This window comes from Octopus sinensis, linkage group LG1, assembly GCF_006345805.1.
Source record: "Octopus sinensis linkage group LG1, ASM634580v1, whole genome shotgun sequence".
Classification (NCBI taxonomy): Eukaryota; Metazoa; Mollusca; class Cephalopoda; order Octopoda; family Octopodidae; genus Octopus; species Octopus sinensis.
Window position 1 is genome coordinate 195,301,734 of NC_042997.1, and position 25,109 is coordinate 195,326,842.

General features: G+C 37.7%; 1 protein-coding gene across 4 annotated transcripts in view; it reads right to left on the minus strand.

Moving 5' to 3' along the window:
• Positions 1-25,109, minus strand: part of LOC115210347 (catenin beta) — an 81,718-nt gene that overhangs the window by 48,956 nt on the left and 7,653 nt on the right. The window contains exon 1 of one of the 4 annotated variants that reach the window (XM_029778889.2): positions 6,406-6,659. The exons of 2 other annotated variants lie outside the window; for them this stretch is intronic. The gene's annotated coding sequence lies outside the window, so the exon portion shown is untranslated. Of the gene's footprint in view, positions 1-924; positions 948-6,405; positions 6,660-25,109 lie in introns of those variants that run through there. One more of the 4 variants, XM_036508206.1, reaches the window with a different exon arrangement.

Genomic DNA, 25,109 nt, shown 5'->3' on the forward strand with positions numbered 1-25,109 from the left:
TCAGAAAAATATTAAAATAAACAAACACACACACACACATCAGGAAAATATTAAAATAAACAAACACACACACACACATCAGGAAAATATTAAAATAAACAAACACACACATATGAGAGAGATTAAATATTTTCTAACCTAATATTTTATATTAAAGATCCGACTTTAGTCCTACTTCTAAAACGAACCATTTCTGTATCGGTTTATAACAAATTTATTTACAAAAACTTTTTTTTCGAAAACTGATTAATGAAGTTAATAACTAAGTTGATTTAATTAATATTGGAGCTTTTAACTATAAATCAAATCATCCGTCATGATTATGTATGTAGAAAGACAATTATGAAATAGATTGGATTAGTACAAAATCTCACCATTCTGATCTGTTACTAACTGAATGGAAACTATTAAATATTGTAACAACATCAAAATATGGGGAAATCTATTTTGAAAAAAAAAATAATAACCACACTTGTTCATAAACAATCTCACCAATTATTTGTTTATACATATTGTAAATCAGCATTTAAGTTAACCAAATTAATGTAATTCACACATTTTTTTTGTTATTTTAATTTTGTAATGTTATATATATTTTTTCTTTTCTTTCTTTTTGTTGAGAATACATTCTTCACTAAGGAATGACTATCGTTATTGACAAAGAAAACACGAAATTCAACAAATGAAGGAATGAGAGAGAGAGAGAGATGTGCAATTATATATCTTTCTTCTTCTACTCAATAAAACGACTATCTCTGGCGATAGGCACGAAAATGACCACCACCCAAAGCTACCCCAGTTTTCCTATTACAAAAGTATAATACTAATAATACTTGTAATACTACTATAGTATTGCTAAACAGCTCTGACACACAGTCACAACCCAGCCAACATTCAATAAACAGAGTAAATAAATATACATACACGTCTTGCTTGTTGTAGAAAGCACCATATTTGTTAGGAAGGGAAGGAGAGAGAGAGAGAAAGAGAGAGAGAAGGGAAAGAAAAATGGGTAAATATGGCCGAAGATAGTTGAAATCAGATGAAAAAAATGCCAATAATGTCCGTATATGTTATTTATTCAATGATAAAGAGTAAAAAAAAATACAAATCCAGTATGAATAAGTACCAGTAGGTCAGTCAAAAGTCAACCCACCCCCCAACTAGTACGATTTTTAGTCATGGCTATCGGAAGTAGCCATGATTGGTCCTAACAGACACACACACACACAACTAACTCGATATTAGCTTGAATGTCATTTCTTCGAAATTAAAACAACCATTCACCACCATGCTATAATAATAGTCAGTGTGGAAGCCTCTTCGTGGTGCTCGAGATTATTATATATATAATAATAATACATACACACAGTAAAATCTTCTTCCTTATATCATACCCTGTTCATGGTTGCTGGAAACGCATTTGCTATATATCAAGAGTGGAGTGACCTGGTTAAAACGACAACTAGCCAGTCGTAGATAAACTATGTCTATCGCAATCTGGGTTTCAATTCCTAGTCGTAGCTATTTCATTTCACTTAATTTCAATAAAAACGGGGAAAGAGTGAACCCACACCGTGGTCGCTCGACCTGCTAGAAACAGCAGCCAATTCTCCCATAACTACTCTTTTCTTAAAAAAAGAATAAAATGGAGCATATCTGATATTGTAGTTCTATGTATTCAATGTAAAAAACAAAAAGCACCAAAAACAGATAGCCATGAATTGACCTAGGGTCAAATAATTATACCTTAAGATCGACCAATTTTCTTATTGAGTTGTAAAGGTATTTTAAACCCTTAACTTTTCTTCATTTATCAAAAACGTTTTGCTAACTAATTATTATTATTATGAAAGCTTGACCACTACAGGATAGGAGCATTATTTAACCCTTAATTCAGCAGATCTAGAATGATTAAAAGCGTTCCAGCATTGACCATCCCATTCTCTCTCTTTTTTTTCCGTTTCTTACTGAATGAAACATTGCCTAGGACTACCTACCCTGCATACCTTCCTCCTCTTTTGATGATAGGGTAAGATCTGAGGAGACTTTGGGTACTATTTCCAGTAGATCGATTGACCACGTACAGGTTCCCTTCGAGGTATCGGATACGTCAGTAGTGCCAATACAAAAAACTGCCCTTCAAATGGGCATGAACGCCACAAACTCCTTACCTTATCAAAAGAACTATATATATATATATATATATATATACACACACACAGTTCTTGTATATTAAGTAGTGGGTTATATATATATATATATATTATATATATATATATATATATATATATATATACACACGATCACTTGGTGGCAATTTGAAATATCGGAATGTTACCATAATGTTTAGGTGACACACGACTGAACTGCTGTTTTTCTAGGTCCAAATTGAGCCCTTTTACGATCGATTTAAGCGATAGAAGTCCTTTCTCCATGAATGAACGATAATATTTACAAAGGAAAAAAAATGCTTTTGATGATATTCCCTCTTTCCCATTTTCTCATTAACGTGAAAATTAGCAATGATTCACGTGTCTTCAGCTTCTAATGTACAAACTTAATGGTAATCAAGTGCAGTTTTAGTTCTTTTGTCAACATCCAACGTGTACCAATGCATCATATATATACATATATACACACAAAAGATTACATAATTTTATGAGGGCGAAGGGAAAAGAGGAAGAAATATTTTAAAGATAACAATGAGGATTTAATAAAGAAGCGAAACATGCACAAATATAGAATTATGTAGGTAACGGCTACCTGGTAACCAAAGGCTAAAAACAGATACAACAAAACCTCTTTAAAAAAACCCCATTCGAACTATAAATACATGTGTCTTTAACGCTGTGGTCATGCTGGGACAATATATATATAAGAGGAAAATCACTATGTGGACACCCTTATGCTAGAAATAGATCCGCTATGGTCTTACAACTAAGAAATGTTCTCAAGAAAAAATTAGCAAAACAGAACATTTCTTAGTGAAGACCACAGCGGATCTATTTCTAGCATAAGGGTGTCCACATAGTGGTTTACCTCTAATATGTGTATATTACAATTTTACTGAACCTTCAGTTTTTTTATATGCTAGACCACTGGTGTGAAATCGATGTTAATTAAATTAATATCTAATTTCTCACATTAATTTAAATATATATATATATATATATATATAGTTACCAATCAACTGTTCTCAAAACAGTTAGCAACCCTGATTAAAGAATTTCAAGAAATTGAAAATTAATATTTTAGTTAATCATCGTTTGTAGACAATTGACCCCTACTAACATGCTTCGATACATGTGTGTGTGTGTATTTATAATTTGAGTCTAACATCTACCAAACCATGCATATTGCCGGATGTTCTTTTTTGTGGAGGCTGATTTTCAACAGCCAGATGCCCAGGTGCCCTTCCTGTTGTCAACCCATACCACTCACACACACATAGTATAGACACCAAACGACATCAACGTTTAATAGATCACTCAAGTGCAAGGTGCTTGCAAGGAAAACCCAGCCATTCTCCCTAAACATCAAGTGAAAAGATGAATTCCTAATGTCTCGAAATTATCTCCCTTTACTTTGAGAATCGCCAACAATTAACTGTTATTCTGTCTCCTACTTTTTCATGGGAGATTTTAATTATGAATGCTTGCATGTCAATTTATTAAGCATATTAAACCCAGAACTCACCCAAGTTCATACCTCTGGGGTTTCATGAGTTAATTGCCCGATGTCTCTCCTTCCCTCTTCGTTTAATTTAACATCGAGTTTAAACTGAACGATTGATAACTCAGTACCTTTTGTAGAGTACATATATATTTATTTATTATTTTTTAACAAGAATGTCGACAGTGACCTCGAAGTCTTGGCCTGCTTTAACTTACATCGGAGAGTTCGATAAAGGGATAAGCATGCCGAAATTTCGACGTCACTTGTCAACAGTATTCTGTCAGTGTAAAAAATATAAAAGCAAATTTATTTATTACTGGTTGAAAACTTTCGCTAAGTCTTCTTGTAAAAAAAAACTCATGTTAACTGACCTAAACAGGCATGAAATACAATCAGACAAGAAACATGTTTACAGTTATCTCCTTTACCTGTAAACACAGATTAGATCCCCACTCCTGTCAAACATGTAAATTAAACTTCGAGTGATTAATCCTTAATTGCTTGAAATTATGTCTCCCTTCAACCGAAGAGAAATTTTTTATGAGATTTTTTCTTCTTTTTGTGTCTAACAGTATTTAGTACGAGTTCTCATTTGAGTTATTTACTCTTTGTATCTCAATGTATGGCATGAAAATAGAACACCACCAAAATAGTTGAATGTTTACCTAAATATGTCATAAGGTAATCTGCGTGTAGTACCTGAAATTAGTCTTTCTGCATTACATACAAACGATAAATATAAAATAAATATAATACAAATAAGAACCAATGTAGTTAGGGTGGCAGTTTTATGGTCTAAATGGTTATTCATTGCTGCACAGTAAATTAAACATACATGCATGTGATGTGAACTGTGCAATAATTTATATCCATAAAAATAACATTTGTCTCTTTTACCTCTCGTGTACGCCTATATGCATATATATATATATATATATATATATATATATATATATATATATATATATATATTTCATATGAAACTACAGGTGTAGTTGAAAGCGTTAATATAAAGAAATAATATGTGATATGTAAATAAATATTTTTACAACCATCCAGCATTCTGAACACCATTTTTCTTTCATATATATATATATATATTTATACACACACACACGTGTGACTATGCGTAAAATGTAAGACAGACAAGTTGTAGTCAGGAAAATAAAAAAGTAGGATAACATTTTCACGGTCCAAATCAGTTATGTTCATCATTCAGAAGATTTAAACACACATAGATTTACAGTGTGCAATTATCTGGCTTCATAAAAAACACAATTTATAATAATATGGTGTATATATATATATATATATATATAATATATACACATGAAAATATGTGAGACCCAAATTTGAAAATATAAATAAAACACACGCTTTAAATCATATTCGTCGGATTGTTCTGATTATATACAATACAATATACATACACTTACACGACTGTATCATATTCTAAATATATTATACAGGTAATCTTAACATAAATCGCAACAGAGATCAACAACACGAGATTGTTGATAAGACACACACATACATACATTAATATACATTTATAGTTTAAAGTTATTTACAATTGCTGACAATTCACATATTTACGACCAAAATAAACTGTGTTATCAATATTTGTAGTACAGAAATAGAGATAGTTTTATATTAGTTTTCTTAGTATATATATATGCTTAAATATTATGTATAATTAGGACCCTGGGAGTAAAATATACACCCTGTCTGTATGTATACATTTATGTATGTGTGTATATATATATATATATATATATATATATATATATATATATAAACTCAATTAGTGGAAGGTGTATTGAGGGATAAGATCGACAATGTAATTATAAATATTATATATAATTAGGACCCTGGAGTAGAATATACACCCTGTCTGTATGTACACATGTATATATATATAAATATATATTTATAAACTCAATTAGTGTAAGGTGTATTGAGGGATAAAATCGACAATGTAATTATAAATACAGAAATAGAGATAGTTTATTTGTTTTCTCAGCATATATGCATAAATATTATATGTAATTAGGACCCTGGAGTAGAATATACACCCTGTCTGTATGTATACATGTATATGTATAGATATATATATATTTATAAACTCAATTAGTGGAACGTGTATTCATGAATAAGATCGACAATGTAATTATAAATACAGAAATAGATATATATATATATATATATATATATATATATATATATAGATATCATATATAATTAGGACCCTGGAATAGAATATACACCCTGTCTGTATGTACACATGTATATATATATATATATATATATATATATATATATATTATATATATTTATAAACTCAATTAGTGTAAGGTGTATTGAGGAATAAGATCGACATTGTAATTATAAATACAGAAATAGAGATAGTTTCCCAGTATATATACATAAATATTATATGTAATTAGGACCCTGGAGTAGAATATACACCCTGTCTGTATGTATGTATACATGTATATGTATAGATATTTATAATCTCAATTTGTAGTAAGGTGTATTTGAGGAATAAGATCGACAATGTAATTATAATAATAGGGAATAGAAGGGGGTGGTGGAAAAAAATAAGACATCTCGGTGAACTGGCCATTATAGTAAAAGAGGGGGGGAAGAGATGTGGACTGAAAACGGTGAAACGATTGACCAGAGAGAGAGGAGAGGAGAGGAAGAGATGAGGAGGACAAAACTCACCGAAAAAGACACTCAAGCAGACGTTCTCCTCAACGGGCGGGAGAAAGGTTGAAGAGAGCGGAATTTAAGATATATGTTTTAAAAAAAAAAAAAGCAATAAATTCCTGGATACCCTGTACGAAATCCAAAAGAAACCGGAGACTCTCTGTCTGCTTCAAATGCAGATTCCAATAGAAAATACCAAGATGGCGTTGATAAAAACTCTTATTGTTGTTGTTAGGGCTGCTGCTGCTGCTGAGTTGTGCATTACCTCCTCCCCTTCCTTTCAACACTTCTACTCTTTCTCTTTCTCCTGTTCTTAAACACACGTCTTCTACTCGTTCTCTCTCCCCCTCGCTATTTCCACTCTTCCTTTCTAACTCTAACACACATCTTCTACTCGTTCTCCCTCCCCCTCACTATTTTCTCTCTTCCTTTCTAACTCCAAAACACGTCTTCTACTCGTTCTCCCTCCCCCTCGCTATTTTCTCTCTTCCTTTCTAACTCCAAAACACGTCTTCTACTCGTTCTCCCTCCCCCTCGCTATTTCCACTCTTCCTTTCTAACTCCAAAACGTGTCTTCTACTCGTTCTCCCTCCCCCTCACTATTTCCACTCTTCCTTTCTAACTCCAAAACGCGTCTTCTACTCGTTCTCCCTCCCCCTCGCTATTTCCTCTCTTCCTTTCTAACTCCAAAACGCGTCTTCTACTCGTTCTCCCTCCCCCTCACTATTTCCTCTCTTCCTTTCTAACTCCAAAACACGTCTTCTACTCGTTCTCCCTCCCCCTCACTATTTCCACTCTTCCTTTCTAACTCTAAAACGCGTCTTCTACTCGTTCTCCCTCCCCCTCACTATTTTCTCTCTTCCTTTCTAACTCTAACACACGTCTTCTACTCGTTCTCCCTCCCCCTCGCTATTTCCACTCTTCCTTTCTAACTCCAAAACACGTCTTCTACTCGTTCTCCCTCCCCCTCGCTATTTCCTCCCTTCCTTTCTAACTGTAAAACACATCTTCTACTCGTTTTCCCTCCCCCTCGCTATTTCCACTCTTCCTTTCTAACTCCAAAACGTGTCTTCTACTCGTTCTCCCTCCCCCTCACTATTTCCACTCTTCCTTCTAACTCCAAAACGCGTCTTCTACTCGTTCTCCCTCCCCCTCGCTATTTCCTCTCTTCCTTTCTAACTCCAAAACGCGTCTTCTACTCGTTCTCCCTCCCCCTCACTATTTCCTCTCTTCCTTTCTAACTCCAAAACACGTCTTCTACTCGTTCTCTCTCCCCCTCACTATTTCCACTCTTCCTTTCTAACTCTAAAACGCGTCTTCTACTCGTTCTCCCTCCCCCTCACTATTTTCTCTCTTCCTTTCTAACTGTAAAACACATCTTCTACTCGTTTTCCCTCCTCCTCACTATTTCCTCTCTTCCTTTCTAACTGTAAAACACGCCTTCTACTCGTTCTCCCTCCCCCTCACTATTTCCTCTCTAACTCTGCTCCTCCCGACGCCTATTCTCTCATCCTTTTCTTGTTTCTCTCTTCCCCCACCATCGCATCTTTTGTAAATCTTCCCCGCACACCCCGATTATATTCTATCCTCTTCCCATCTCTCTCTCTTTCTCTCCCGTTAGCAAACACACACATTCACATACACATACGCGCACTCTCTTTTCCGCTGTTATTCCAACTCTACCTACCTCCTTTTCATTTTTACTATCTTTAAACACAAAAATCCTTCCTCTCTTCTATTGCATGTCTTTTCTTCAAGACAGTCGATCAGCAAAATTATCTTCTTCCGCACGAAAAAGTAAGTCACCCTCCCCCACTCCACCAAAATATAAACACACCAAATTGGGGTATAAAAAAAAATGAGGTCACTTCAATCTTGTAGTTCCGATAAGATTTATTATTACGGCTGCTTTAAAAAGGAAGACAACCAAATCTCCATAGGTCCCGCTATTTCTAATTATTATTGTTGTTATTATTATTATTATATATAAGCTGGTAAAATCATTAGCGCGTCGAACAAAATGCTTAATAGCATTTCTTCCGGCTTTACGGTTCTGAGTTCAAATTCCGCTGAGGTCGACTTTGCCTTTCATTCTTTCAGGGTCGATAAATTAAGTACCAGTTACGCACTGGGGTCGATGTAATCGATTTGACCCTTCCCCTAAATTCCAGGCCTTGTACCTATAGCAGAAAGGATTGTTATTTTTTTTTATTATTTAGTCAAACCTAACACAGAGATATTACAATGTATGAACATATATATATATATATATATATATATATATATACATACACACACACATATATATATACATACACACACACATATATATATACATACACACACATATATATATATATACACACACACACACACACACATATATATATATACATACACACACACACACACATATATATATATATACATACACACCACACACACATATATATATATACATACACACACACACCACACACATATATATATATATATACATACACACACACACACAACACACATATATATATATATATATATATATATATATATATATATATATACATACACACATATATACATATTAAGGACTGAACACGAAAAGTGTTCAGTCCTTAATTTGTATGTAAAAATATTTTAATCTTCGGATTCTTTTTAATATGCTGGACCACTGGTTTTAATTGACTAATATCAATTTCTACCCTTAATTAATTTTATATATATATATATATTATATATATATATATATATATATATATAGATAGATAGGTATGTATATTTCCTCGAAAAGAGAGAGAGAAAAAGAAAAGATATTATGGCTCAATAAGTTTTCATTGTTAAGAAAGTTAAAAACAAAATATTGTGAATGGTTTTTCAACCATTTTGGATATCTTGTGGAAATATCCGGAAGTGACAAGCATGTCGGAGTTGTGAGCAGTCTGGGTAAACAAGAGCCTTAGCACAGCAGAAATCAATTAGCAACGGTTAAACAAGTACATTTTCATATCTTCCTTCACTCCTTCTTCCATTTACAGCTAGCTATGCTGCTTGTTATTGTTTTTGTAAAAGGAGTTTTAACTTTGAATACAAACCTTAAATCTGCAAAGGAGAGAGAGAGAGAGAAAAGAGGGTGGGGATTAAGGTAGCTAAATCGTCTTCAGTATATATATATATAGGTTTATATTAATGAGTAAGAGGAAGCCAGAGCAAGCACCCATGGTAATTTGTAAGACCGTCCTAGCCTGGCGTGATCGATGTAGTAGGTGTTTTAGTTTGGAAATTTTGTAGGTCAAGTCTGTTTGGTAAACGTGGTGGAGGTAAGGTATTCCGGTGGTACTGCTTAGGGGACGAATATTTAGGGGGAAATGTTTATTGCGGGGGTTGTGAGTGAGACGGCAAGGAATGATGATACGAAGATAGTTAGGAGTGGTTCAGGGTGGGAAGACTCACGCAGTTGTAAAAGGGAGCATACATTGTTTAGCCAACAACAACAAAAAGAAAGAAAGAAATACTGATTAAGCAGGCCTATAATCAAAGGCGTTCCCAACCGTGACTATCCCGTAATTTAACATTTGTGCCTAGAATCTTATTATACAATGGATATCTTTCGCTTTAGCCACATAAAATGGCGGTTTATCTTGACACCCTCGGTGATCTCTAACGACATGGAATAATAATACACATATATACGCAAATACTACAGTGTATCGACCTTTAACATATTGATTTGAAATTTTGGCCCAAGGCCAGCAATTTTGGAGGAGGGAGAAGTCGATTACATCTATCCCAGTGCTCAACTGGTACTTTCTTATTTTATCGATCCTGAAAGGATGAGTCAACCTGGATCTTTTCGGTTTGAACGGCAATTTTTTCTAGCGGTGTCATATGAAATTGTCACCCATAATTATGACCCTAGTATCGATCTATTGCATTTCAATCTGTTTTAGAGTTAGGGGTGGGGGGAAGGGTATCTTTTTTTTCTTCAGAAATGTAATAAACCCAATGTTTCTTAAACGAGAGACATATTCATACCGCACAGAATGTTTTCATCTCAATAGATGTCATTGATTGGTTGAAATTGCAGAAAAAAAACAACAAATATCTTACAAACAATAGAATTTTCTCAATAAAGCCAAGAGAAAAAGATGTTTTATAAACACATTCTACCAGTATACGAAGTTTAAAAGTGTTTAGTTACGTGGAAATTATTTTAAAAAACTGCCATTCAAAGTGAGAAGATCCCTCAACCTCAGTATGTAAAGATGGACGAAATGCTGCTAAGCATTTTGCCGTGTGTTCTAACGATTCTGTCACCTTGCTATCTTAATTTACCTTTAATATATTGATTTCAAATTTTGACACAAAGTCAGTGTGATTCCTGTGCACGACTAGTACTTATTTTATCGACCCTGGAAGGATGAAGAGCAAAGTTGGCCCCAACAGAATTTGAACTCAGAATGCAAAGACAGTAAACACTTTTCTACTGTGGTGACAGGTCTTCTTGATATAAATGTATGTGTGTGTGTATCTTTGAGTTTGTATCCCCTCCTACCACTTGACAACCAATGCTGGTTTGTTTACATACCCATAACTGAGCAGTTTGGAAAAAAGGGTCCACTAGCAAGCACAGCCACAGTCCAATGACTGAAACAAATAAAAAGCAAACAATAAATAAAGATAACTTTACTTAAATCCTGGTCACGGCAGTCCACCATTACCTTTAGGGTGCAGGAGTGACTGTGTGGTAAGTAGCTTGCTTACCAACCACATGGTTCCGTGTTCAGTCCCACTGCGTGGCACCTCGAGCAAGTGTCTTCTACTATAGCCTTGAGCCAAGCAAATCCTTGTGAGTGGATTTGGTAGACGGAAACTGAAAAAAGCTCGTCGTATATATATATATATATATATATATATATATATATATATATATATATATATATATATATATAATTAATTAATAAGGGTGAGAGAATTAGATACTAATTTAATAGCATATCTATTCAACACCAAGTGGCCCAGTGCCTCGAAATATATATATATATATAATATATATATATATACCACAGGCGCAGGAGTGGCTGTGTGGTAAGTAGCTTGCTTACCAACCACATGGTTCCAGGTTCAGTCCCACTGCGTGGCATCTTGGGCAAGTGTCTTCTGCTATAGCCCTGGGCCGACCAATGCCTTGTGAGTGGATTTGGTAGACAGAAACTGAAAGAAGCCTGTCGTATATATGTATATATATATATATGTATGTGTGTGTATATGTTTGTGTGTCTGTGTTTGTCCCCCTAGCATTGCTTGACAACCAATGCTGGTGTGTTTACGTCCCCGTCACTTAGCGGTTCGGCAAAAGAGACCGATAGAATAAGTACTCGGCTTACAAAGAATAAGTCCTGGGGTCGATTTGCTTGACTAAAGGCGGTGTTCCAGCATGGCCGCAGTCAAATGACTGAAACAAGTAAAGAGTATATATATGTGTGTGTGTGTGTCTGTGTTTGTCCCCCAACATCACTTGACAACCAATGCTGATGTGCTTGCATCCCTGTAACTTAGCGGTTTGGCAAAAGTGACCGATAGAACAAGTACTAGGCTTACAAAGAATAAGTCCTGGGGTCGATTTCCTCGACTAAAGGCAGTGCTCCAGCATGGCCGCAGTCAAATGACTGAAACAAGTAAATGAGATAAAAGTGCCACAGTCCTTTGGGTCAGAAACTGTTTGTCTCTCATGTTCATAGTCGTGGCCGTTGCCACTGTCATGTAAATAGCACCTGTGCCGGTGGCACATAAAAAGCACCCATTATATTCATGGAGGGGTTGGCGTTAGGAAGGGCATCCAGCTATAGAAACCATGCCAAAACCAGACTGGAACTTGGTGCAGCTCTCCGCCTTGCCAGTTCTAGTCAAACTGTCTAACCCATGCCAGCATGGAAAGTGAACATCAAATGATGATGATATTCAATCTTGGAATATCAACAGACTTTTTCCAATCAGATAGTTACTGCTATCATGTTCCAGTCAAGCAAATGAAAGCATGGTTGAATGGTTAAGTAATTCAATTCACAGTCTTGAGGCCCTGGATTCAATCTTGGGTAGGTATCTTTTACGGTCTCAGGGGATCAGATCATTCAGAGTTATGCATATGAAATTGGGTAGACAAAAAATGTAAGCAAGACCATTGGATAGATTGTGTCTATAATTCAAATGTCTAGCCAGCCTTGTCACATACACATGTATTGATAATCTGTTGATTAATTAACAAGTTATGGCTCTTCTGTCTTGCTTGATGACTTGAGAGTCAAATAATATATTACACAATCTAACTAAATGTATTGTATTATGCTAAGGCAGCAAGCTGGCAGAAAAGTTAGCACGCCGGGTGAAATGCCAAGCGGTATTCCGTCTGCCACTACATTCTGAGTTCAAATTCTGCCGAGGTCGACTTTGTCTTTCATCCTTTCGGGGTCAATTAAATAAGTACCAGTTACACACTGGGGTCGATGTAATCAACTTAATCCATTTGTCTGTCCTTGTTTGTCCTCTCCGTGTTTAGCCCCTTGTGGGTAGTAAAGAAATATGTAATGTATTATGCTTACATCAAAATCAAAACTTTTAATGAAACAATTGTATCAATACTAGATAATATGTCTGTTTTATTACATACATATATATATTATATATATGAAAACCTGTTGAGGCAAGTGAAATTGAAATCGAATTAAATTCGATGACTGGTACTCGTGCCAGTGGAGTTCTAAGAGTACCATCCGTCGTTGCCAGAGCAGTTGACTGGCTTCTGTGCCGGTGGCACATCAAAAAACATTTGAGCGAGGTTGTTGCCAGTGCCATTGGACTGCCCCCTTGCAGGTGGCATGTAAAAAACACCATTTGAGCATGGCCATTGCCGCCTGACTGGCCCTTGTGTCAGTGGCACGTAAAAAGCACCCGCTACACTGTCGGAGTGGTTGGCGTTAGGAAGGGCATCCAGCTATAGAAACTCTACAAGATCAGATTGGAGCCTGGTGCAGCCTTCTGGCTCGCCAGTCCTCAATCAAACCGTCCAACCCATGCTAGCATGGAAAGTGGTCGTTAAACAATGATGATTATATATATATATTCTTTTCTACTCTAAGCATAAGGTCCAAAATTATTTTTGGTGGGGTGGAGGCAGTTGATTAGATCAACTTGTACTTAATTTATTGACCCCATAATGATGAAAGGCAAAGTCGACCTCGGTGGCATTTGAACTCAGAATGTAAAGACAGACGAAATACTCCTAAGCATTTCATCTGGCATGCTAATGTTTCTACCAGCTTGCTGCCTTTATATACTTTTATTCTTTTACTTGTTTTAGTCATTTGACTGTGGCCATGCTGGAGCACCACCTTTAGTTGAGCAAATCCACCCCAGGACTTATTCTTTGTAAGCCTAGTACTTATTCTATCGGACCCTTTTGCCGAACCATTAAGTTATAGGGATGTAAACACACCAGCATCAGTTGTCAAGCGATGTTGGGGTACAAACATAGGCACACAAACATATACACACACATACACATATATATATATATCAGATCAGATTGGAGCCTGGTGCAGCCTCCTAACTTGACAGTCCTCAGTCAAACCGTCCAACCCGACTGTGACACCAACACAGGCTTTGGCATGATTTTTACAGTTGGATGCCTTTCCAAATGACAACCACTTCAGTGTGGACTAGATGCTTTTTTAATGTAGCACCAGCACCAGCAGAGTCATCAAGTGACTTGCAAGACTAAGAGTTTTGAGAGGGGAGGGAACATTGGAGGAGGTGATCTTGTGTCAGATGAGGAAAGGTCAGAGTGTGATAGAGAGGCAGAAACAGGTGTCCTGCTATAGAGGAGGTACATGATTACCTGCCCAGAGAGAGAGGGAGAGGGGGATGGTAGAGAAAGGAAGAGAGAAATAAATGGTGTCAGTTGCCAGGGCATGCCCTCAAGGTAAGGAGGTCACAATACATGTGGCCAGATATTGCCAAGAAGGTGCGAGTGGGGTGGGGATTGCAGTGACTGGTGAGAACCTGGGTACACACACACTGCAGTCTGGGCTTGATCTGTTCAACTAAATCTTGCGAGGCAATGTCCCAGCAAATTACATACCTATATGTTTACATATATATATAATCATCAAGGGTGATCTTCAACCAGGAATTGAAAGTATTTATTGAACTAACGACAGAATCTCAACAGGTTCCATCATTGGGCTTCAATATGCTGACAACAACAGCATTGCAGCATTATTTGAAGAAAATCTGCAACAGACCCTCAATGCCTTCCATCAAGACTATGGAAAACTGGGACTCAGCCATCAATTGCGAAAGACACAAGTCATCTTCCAACCATCACCAGTCAAGATAAACAGCGCACACCCAGCCACTGAAAGTTGTACAGTCTTAGACAGCATGAATCATTTTCCATATTTGGGAAGTTGTCTCTTCCAATGCAGTATCCAGCATCATCTCGAAAGCGCTGTTGCTGCCTTTGGCCATCTCTGAACAAGAATGTCCCAGGATTAAGACATTCAAACTGTTACAAAAATGATGGTATACAAGGTAGTGGTCATCCCACACTGCTGTACAGTAATTTCTCACCATATTGTGGATCACCTATTGCGGTTTATTATTTAAGCTTACATCGATTCCTTCATGGTGTTGCTTTGTATTTATAATAAAATAAATATATACAAATTATAAAAATAAAAAAAAAATTGCTGTGTGGTAAGTAGCTTGTTTACCAACCACATGGTTTTGGGTTCAGTCCCACTGCGTGGCACCTTGGGCAAGTGTCTTCTACTACAGCCTCGGGCCGACCAAAGCCTTGTGAGTGGATTTGGTAGATGGAAACTGAAAGAAGCCCATTGTATATATATATATATATATCAACAATTGAGGGTAAAATTAATTAATCAATTTCACCAAGTGTTCAGTATGTAAAAGGACCATTTAAGGCCGAATTTAAGGCTGTCTGGAGTAAACATTATCTGAGAGAAATTTTCTTTAAGTAGTAGAAACGGCTAAAAAAATTTTTTTTGGCTGCTATTTCTACTAAGTTCAGTATGTGGCAAAGTAATTTATTTTACTAAGCCCTAATTATATAATATATATATATATATATATATATATGTACTTGTGAGTATATGTTTGTGTGTATGTCTTCGTCCCCCCCCCAACATCGCTTGACAACCGATGCTGGTGTGTGTTTATGTCCCTGTAACTTAGTGGTTTGGCAAAAGAGACAAATATAATAAGTACTAGGCTTACAAAGAATAAGTCCTGGGGTTGATTTGCTTGACTAAAGGTGGTGCTCCAGCATGGCCACAGTCAAACGACTGAAACAAGTAAAAGAGTGTAGTACTGTCTTTACTTTGTGAATTTTCACCTATCTCGGTGGGTTTTGGAACATAACACCCACAATAGTGGAAGGATTACTACATATGCATTTGAGACCTGGACTAGGTACAGGAGGCACATAAAAGTTACTGAAAGGTACCACCAATGCTGCCTTTGAAGTATTCTGAATATCAACTGGAAAGAAAGAACAAACATCAGTGTGTTGGAAGAAGACATTGTAACCTCCATTGAAACTATCATCATCCAGAAAGAGCTGAGATGGACTGGTCAAGCTGTCTGGGTGAAAAAAATAACCATTTACCAAAGCAGCTTCTCTCCTCCCAACATAAATAAGAATATCAATGAGGTAAAGAGCAAAAGAAAAAAATTCCAAAACGACTGCGTCACCTTACTAGCACTTGTGCTGGTGAGATGTGAAACATTTGAGCAAGGTCATTGCCAGTGCCTCTGGACTGGCTCCTGTGCAGGTGGCACATAAAAAGCACCATTTGGGCATGGCTGTTGCCAGTATCACCAAACTGGCCCTTGTGCCGGTGGCACGTAAAAGCACCCACTACACTCAGTCAAATCGTCCAACCCATGCTAGCATTGAGAACTTGGAGAGAAATGCTTAGGAACAAGAACACTGAAGATCCATCATTAAAGAGGGACTAACGACTTTTCAGACCAATAGGCCTACCAAGGAAGAAGAAAAAGAGGAAGCACAGAAAAGATAGAGGAAGAAGGGAGCTTCTGTTGAGAACCAACTGTCCCACTTGAGGAAGAAACCTCCAAACAAAGAACTGAACTCATCAGTAGCTATATAAAAAAGAAAGCAAAAAATATTAATAGTTATCGCCAAGCTAACATGGCAGTCCAGATAAATAGGACGAATGCTGCCATTGATTAGCTCCAAGAGGCCATCGCCTCTAGCTAGCTGTGTGACACACAAACCTGTGTCCATTATAACATTTGAACAGGGGAGGTCAGCAGCTTCTCCTTGGAAAAAATAAAAACTCCAAAAAACAAAGACCACCACCCTCAATCTTGAGGGATAGCCATGACAGTAATATACATATCTATGCATATATTACACACCCATATATTTATGTATGTGTTTGGCCATGTGCATTGAAGTTTTAGACTAGGTATGCTGTATTGTTGTCATCATCATCATCGTTTAACGTCTGTTTTCCATGCTAGCATGGGTTGGACGGCTCGACCGGGGTCTGGGAAGCCAGGAGGCTGCACCAAGCTCCAGTCTGATCTGGCAGTGTTTCTACAGCTGGATGCCCTTCCTAATGCCAACCACTCCGTGAGTGTAGTGGGTGCTTTTTACATGCCACCGGCACAGGGGCAAGGGGAGGTTGGCAATGGCCACGATCGGTTGGTGCTTTTTACGTGCCACCAGCATGGATGCCAGTCAAGGCGGCGCTTTTTACGTGCCATCGGCATGGGTATCACATGCATATATTAGACACACATACATTTATGTATGTGTTTGATTATGTGCATTGAAGTTTTAGACTAGGTATGCTGCATTGTTGTGTATTGTCAAAAGCAGTGAAGAGGATTAACAGCAGTTAAATACAATTCTGAAACATCTTGTTGAACACATACCAGCATGGAAAAGCTGTGTGTGCATGTTTGTCCCCAACCACCACTTGACAACTGGTGTTAGCGTGTTTATAGCAAAAGACGTCTGCGTTGGCTGGGTCATGCCCTCTGTTGTCAACCAGGAGAATTCATCTACAATGCAATTGCCTCAGCTCCCCTTCAGGGTTGGTGAAAGCGATGTGGTGGACAATGAAAAACCTTGCTGATGACAGTCAAGACTGATCTGGAACCCAACCTAGGCCCCCATATCAATGGCGTTCGCTGCTGGAATAAGGAGTGGTTAGAGACATGCAGTTGTTAGCCTCAAATCGCCAGGTCTGGTCAGCGTTTGTGAGAGATGCAGCATTGAGGATGAATGAAGCTAGCTCAACCCACCCTGGGTGAACGCTGTCTCAAGACAAGAAGAAGACAGCAAAAGAGACTGATAGAATAAGTACAAGAGAACAAGGCTTAAAAAAAAAAGTATTGAGTTTGATTCATTCAGCTAAAAACTCCTCAAAGTGATGCACCAAGATGTGAGGTGTATTTGAGGATACTTACTGGTATATTGTTGTATTTAGGAATGGTCATTTTGCCAGTTTAGCCAATAAAAACACACACACTATATATTTGGTGTTACTTTTCTTCAGCGTTAATAAACTGAAGCTGTTGAGTCGTCACAGTTTTCCGTAGGCAACTAAATACAGCGTCCTTCAGCTTCTTGCTAGCCTGGCTATGGCTCACGTTGTTACGTTTATATATTTGTTTTGCAAGATTTTTGATGTGAAATCGTGTGTTGAAACAGATATTGTTATATTTAGTTGCCTACGGAAAACCGTGATGACTCGACAGCTTCAGTTTATTAACGCTGAAGCAAAGTAACACCAAATATATAGTTCGTGTTTTTATTGGCTAAACTGGCAAAATGACCATTCCTAAATACAACAATATCTGTTTCAACACATGATTTCACATCAAAAATCTTGCAAAACAAATATACTGGTATATTACTCTCTTCAAACTGTTTAAAAGCATTGTATTTCTTTCAGATTCACCATGAGAGATACAATGCTAATACATATAATGAAAAGGATTGCATGCAGTTATTGTTGCTATATGTGCAGAACATAGAGATTTAGAAATTACCAACTTTCTAAATGTTATAAGATCTTTTGTAGACAGAGTTTGAATGAAATTGGAAGGCTCCGTGGGAATGTTTCTACTGTATCAACGAGAAAAAAATAAAACAATCTAAACATCTGGACACTATAAGGACACTGCAATTCATCTGATGAGTTCAAAACATTATTGATGATAAAAAGTCCTGAAAAGTCAATGAGAGCCATCACCAAAGAACTTTAGGTGACGGAGTGGACTGTCAGATCTGTAGTGCAGGAGGACATTCGATACAAGTCATTTGTTTTGTATGACATGTGGACTCTGTATACTAATCTATCTGTTTCTTTATTACCCAGAAGGAGCTAAACATAGAGGGGACAAACAAACGGATTAAGTCGATTACATTGACCCCAGTGCGTAACTGATACTTAATTTATCAACCCTGAAAGGATGAAAGGCAAAGTCGACTTCGGTGGAATTTGAACTCAGAACGTAACGGCAGACGAAATACCGCTAGGCATTTCGCCCGGCGTGCTAACGATTCTGCCAGCTCACAGCCTTTGGAGTTACAAAGATTGTCCACACATATCAGAGACAGGAGTTGAATGTGGAAGTGATCTACTGTCCCTATATCTTTAAATCTCTAGGTTATGTATCACATGATTTTGGTAAACTTTTTGACTTGTGTGCATGTGTGTGTGCGTGGGTGGGTGTGACAAGACCACCTCAAAACTAGACGCAATTGTAGACACATTTTTACTCTTTTAGTATGTTCTAAACATGTTCTGAGGAGGGTGCTTGAGTTTGAGGTAAATGGACTGAGAAAGCGAGGTAGACCAAGGAAAACGTGGACGGGACTATTGATGATAAATAGTCCTGTAAAGTCAATGAGAGCCATCACCAAAGAACTTTAGGTGACGGAGTAGACTGTCAGATCTGTAGTGCAGGAGGGCATTCGATACAAGTCATTTGTATGGAGAAGAGACTAATTCATGCCTGCAAAGACACTGGAAAACTGATGATCTGTACAAAGAAGATAAGGTTAAAAACCTTCACAAACATAGAATGCTTTGATTTTCCTATAATGAAAAAAAAAACTGCAACCAAGACCAAAAGGTTAATAGGTGAAATGACAGATGGTTATATGCATATTCATCAGGTTGGTGGCGAGCTGGCAGAGACGTTAGCATGCCGGGCGAAATGTGTAGCTGTGTTTCGTCTGCCATTACGTTCTGGGTTCAAATTCCGCCGAGGTCGACTTTGCCTTTCATCCTTTCGGGGTTGATAAATTAAGTACCAGTTACGCACTGGGGTCGATGTAATCGACTTAATCCATTTGTCTGTCTTTGTTTAGCCCCTTGTGGGTAGTAAAGAAATATATATGCATATTCATATGCATATTCATCAGGTTGGTGGCGAGCTGGCAGAGACGTTAGCATGCCGGGCGAAATGTGTAGCTGTGTTTCGTCTGCCATTACGTTCTGGGTTCAAATTCCGCCGAGGTCGACTTTGCCTTTCATCCTTTCGGGGTTGATAAATTAAGTACCAGTTACGCACTGGGGTCGATGTAATCGACTTAATCCATTTGTCTGTCTTTGTTTAGCCCCTTGTGGGTAGTAAAGAAATATATACGCATATTCATCAGGTATCTCCATAATGGTGCAAACTAAGTTTCCAGCGACTGCGATGGTTTTAGGAGTGATGAGTAATGGTCATATGATGCCACCCCGGATCTTTCTGCAGGATCTTAGAATTAATGCTGCTGGATACATTGCAGTGCCGGCAACTGTTTGTTAATCCCTGAATGGATGAAGTTTGCAGTAGAAGGCCATACATATTTCAACAAAACTCAATACCTTCTCACAAAGCTTATGTAACTGAAGTTGCCTGGCTCATAAGGGCCGGTTTCCCAGTTTCCTTGGCGTATATGTTACCCACCTGGATGGGACGCCGGTGAGCTGCAAGACGCAGGCAGGAGGAAAGCGTGAGAAAGTTCTGGCGAAAGAGTCAGTAGAAGTTCGCCATTACCTTCTGCCGGAGCCGCGTGGGGCTTAGGTGTTTCGCTCATAAACACACACATCACCCGGTCTGAGATTCGAACCCGCGATCCCTTGACCGTGAGTCTGCTGCTATAACCATTCGGCCATGTGCCTCCACAATCAAAGAATGGATGCTAGGAAAATCTTTAACACCAAAATTATGGCCTCCAAACTCACCTGGTTTAAATCTCATGGACTACTGTGTTTAGAACATCATTGAAAGAGAGACTAATTGGCATCCTCATAGTACCAAAGCTTCATTAAAGGTGGTGAGCTGGCAGAAACGTTAGCATGCCGGGTGAAATGCATAGCTGTATTTTGTCTGCCGTTACGTTCTGAGTTCAAATTCCACCAGGGTCGACTTTGCCTTTCATCCTTTCAGGGTTGATAAATTAAGTACCAGTTACGTACTGGGGTCGATATAATCAACTTATTCCGTTTGTCTGTCCTTGTTTGTCCCCTCTATGTTTAGCCCCTTGTGGGCAATAAAGAAATAAATATCATAGCTTCATTAAAGATTGCCACAGTCCAGGTGAAGTCTGAAATGAATAAGGACCATTTAGTGCAGGCATGTCAATGATTCCAGTCCTACACTGAAGCAGTCATCAAAGCTGAAGGTGAATTCATAGAATATTCTTCTCAGAAAAGCTTATTGAGAAAATGTTTACAAATTTTCTATGAATTTGACCTCAGGTGACCTTTTTACAGAATAAATTTGCTAATCATTTCCACGAACTTGTAGATCTTGACCAGGCAATCATTTTAAGTGGTCATTTGAAATATTTTGGTGAAGAGTTGCAAAGTTGGAGCTGTTTGAATTTCCCATGCCCTTAATTTTCTGCCTCTAGCTGTAAAAGTGGGCGTGGTCAAAAAGTCCTTGGTAGGTGTCTTCCATCCTAGTTTTTTTTTGCTGGTAACATCAATTTTCTGACTTGTTAGACCCAGGGCTACATGAAAATATCCATTAAAGTAAATCACAAGGGAGGGGGGATGCACCATGACTGCCACTAGCCCAGACATTTGGTTTGCTACATCAAAGTTGTTTTATTAAATAGAGAGTGGCTGTGTGGTAAGCAGCTTGCTTACCAACCACATCATTCCCGGTTCAGTCCCACTATGTGGCACCCTGGGCAAGTGTCTTTTACTATAGCTTCAGGCTGACCATAACCTTGTGGGTAGATTTGGTAGACAGAAACTGAAAGAAGCCTGTCGTATACATACATATGTATGTCTGACCCCACAACATCATTTGACAACCGATGCTGGTGTGTTTACGTCCCTGTAACTTAACGGTTCAGCAAAATAGACCAACAGAATAAGTACTAGGCTTACAAAGTCCTGGGGTCGAGCTGGCAGAATCATTAGCACACCGGGCGAAATGCTTAGTGGTATTTCATCTGCCATTACGTCCAGGGTTCAAATTCTGCCGAGGTCGACTCTGCCTTTCATCCTTTCGGGATCGATAAATTAAGTACCAGTTATGCACTGGGGTTGATGTAATCGACTTTATCCCTTTGTCTGTCCTTGCTTGTCCTCTTTATATTTAGCCCCTTGTGGGCAAGAAAGAAATATGAATAAGTCCTGGGGTCGATTTGCTTGACTTAAGGCAGTGCTCCAGCATGGCCACAGTAAAAAATGACTGAAACAAATAAAAGAATAAACGAATCGAATATGTCCTCTCCTCAAATATCTCTTGCACCATCTGTGTGTTTGTGCATGCATGTGCTTTTGTGTATCCGTGCTATTGTTTACATTCTATACTTCACACGGAAAAAAAGAAAGCACTTAGTGACAAAGGTGAAGCCTGCTGTCATTCTGTGTCAACAAATTGTTATCTCAGCATTTTTGAAGACATGTAAAATAAAAATAATCCCTTTATAATTCCTGATATAAATCCAGAAGTACATTTTCCAGACAGTAGACATTTCTTGTGACATATAATTTAAAAAATAATCTACGTGGATTTGGTAGATGGAAACTGAACGAAGCCCATCGTATATATGTATATAAGCGTGTGTGTGTGTGTGTGTATATGTTTGTGTGTCTGTATTTGTCCCCCCACCATCGCTTGACAACCGATGCTGGTGTGTTTACGTCCCCGTAACTTAGTGGTTCGGCAAAATAGACCAATAGAATAAGTACTAGGCTTACAAAGAATAAGTCCTGGGGTCGATTTGCTCGACTAAAGGCGGTGCTCCAGCATGGCCGCAGTTAAATGACTGAAGCAAGTAAAATAGTGAAAAAGAGTTATCTTTGTTTACTTGTTTCAGTCATTTGATTGTGGCCATGCTGGGGCATTGCCTTGAAGAGTTTTAGTTGAGTAAATTGACCCCAGGACTTATTTTCCTTTTAAAGTCAGGAACTTATTCCATTGACCTCTTTTGATGAACTGCTAAGTTATGGGGACATAAACACCACTGGTTGTCAAGTGGTGGTGACAAACAGACGCACACTCATGTATACGCATGATGTGCTTACACACAGTTTCCATCTGCCAAATTCATTCACAAGGTATTGGTTGACCTGGAGCTATTGTACTAGGTACCACACAGTGGGACTGAACTGAAAACCACATGGTTGCAGAGCAAGCTTCTAAACAACACAGCTATGTTTGTGCCCAACATGATCAACAAACCTACTATTTCTCTTTGAAGCCTACCAACAAAACCAGAACATATATTAAATAAAAACTGCTAAATTTCCTTTAAGAATCCTTTAAGACTTGAAGAAAACCTGGAGCAGAATAATAACAGAGCTGGGACATTGACATGGAATGATTACCAAACAAATATTGAGTATTTAATCCTTTAACATTTGCAGCCCAAATATCCTATTGGGTCATCCGGAAAGTTCATGCTGATTTATAGTAGCTTACCTTTGGACTTATTTTAGAACATGGTTGAGTCCATAAAATAGGATTTGACTACACCTCCATTTAAAGCACAGTTTAAGCTATCTTTTTGTGAAAGAAGATTTATGTTCCTATAACCTGTGTTAATTCTGTAACCCTTTAAAATGGAAGATAAAAAAGTTCATTTTCAGCACTTGATGCTTTGGGAACCAGACAAAAATTGCTGCAGCTCGGCTGGGATGTGCTACTCCACCCTTCATATTCACCAGATATTGCTCCTTCAGATTTCCACTTATTCAGGTCTCTGCTGAATAGTCTTAATGGTAAAAATCTCAATTCCTTGGATGACGTAAAAAGATACCTTGATGAATTCTTTGCCATGAAACCACCTCAATTCTGGTAAGAGGGTATTTTCAAGTTAAAGGAAAGATGGAGACACATTGTGCAACAAAATAGTTCATATTTGGTTGATTAAAAATGTAATGGCAAGTATTTATTGACCTTTTTCTTTCCTTTAAAAATCAGCACAAACTTTCCGGACAACCCAATACATATATATGATTAAACTGCTCAGATCCAGCCTCTCACACCTGCCCTATAATGTCAGTCTAAAAATACACAATCAAATCATTGGAATCTTGAAGCTAGAAGATAATGCAGGATTAATTGAAAACAATGTGACTAAATAAGCCTTACATTTAACAGAGTAATCCGAATGCTAAAGAGTTAAAGAATGTCTCAAACTAGCTTCTTACCGGTAACACAGAGTTTATACTGCCTGGGACAACCCTTCACTTTGATGATCCTCTTGAGCCCCAAATCCTATAGATGCTCATATAACAGACTCAAAAGTGTTAGCCACATAAAAACATTGCCAGGGACAGACCATTCAATTTGGCTCTCCCTCTAGCCATGCTATTGCTAAGTAAATAAAAAATTCATTGGAAGATATGTAAAAATTACCTCCATAACAAAAGCAGACAGCTAAAATGTCAGTTTATGATTTTTCTTTTACTGCCTTTCAAACACGACTTAGATATCTTCTCACCCACTCTCTCGGTAAGGTGATTGAAAAATATTAAAGACTAAGTTATAAATAAAATATGACAGTTTATTGTTGTTAAATTCTGGTACAATAGACTATCTTTATTGTCAGACATTGGCCTAATATCATCCAATGTGTTTACCCTTTCCTTAAAGGAATTGATCTGAGTAAAACTATTATTTCTAGCAGTCTTGTGAGCTAGTAAAGGCTCCCTTGTTGACTTGCTACTGAAAATTCTTAAGTATATTAACTGATTAAAAGTTTCTTGTGGATCAGATGGGCACTTTATTGACACTGAAAAGATAAACGACTAAGTTGATCTTGGCATAAAAAGCACCCACTACACTCACGGAGTGGTTGGCGTTAGGAAGGGCATCCAGCTGTAGAAACACTGCCAGATCAGACTGGAGCCTGGTGCAGCCTCTGGGCTTCCCAGACCCTCGTTGAACCGTCTGACCCATGCTAGCATGGAAAATGGACATTAAACTATGATGATGATGATATATTAAATCCAAATAAGACAAAGAGACTAGCACATCTTTAATGACTGGTTGCAATTGTTTCTGCATCACTGTCTTTAATACCATTGCATGCAAAAGTTCAATGTGAGAAGAGTCCACCTTTTAATGCCTGCCTGAAGAAGTGCCACTTGAGTGTTTAAAACTACAAATATTATGTAACTTCTCACATTTTGGGTGCAGTGGTG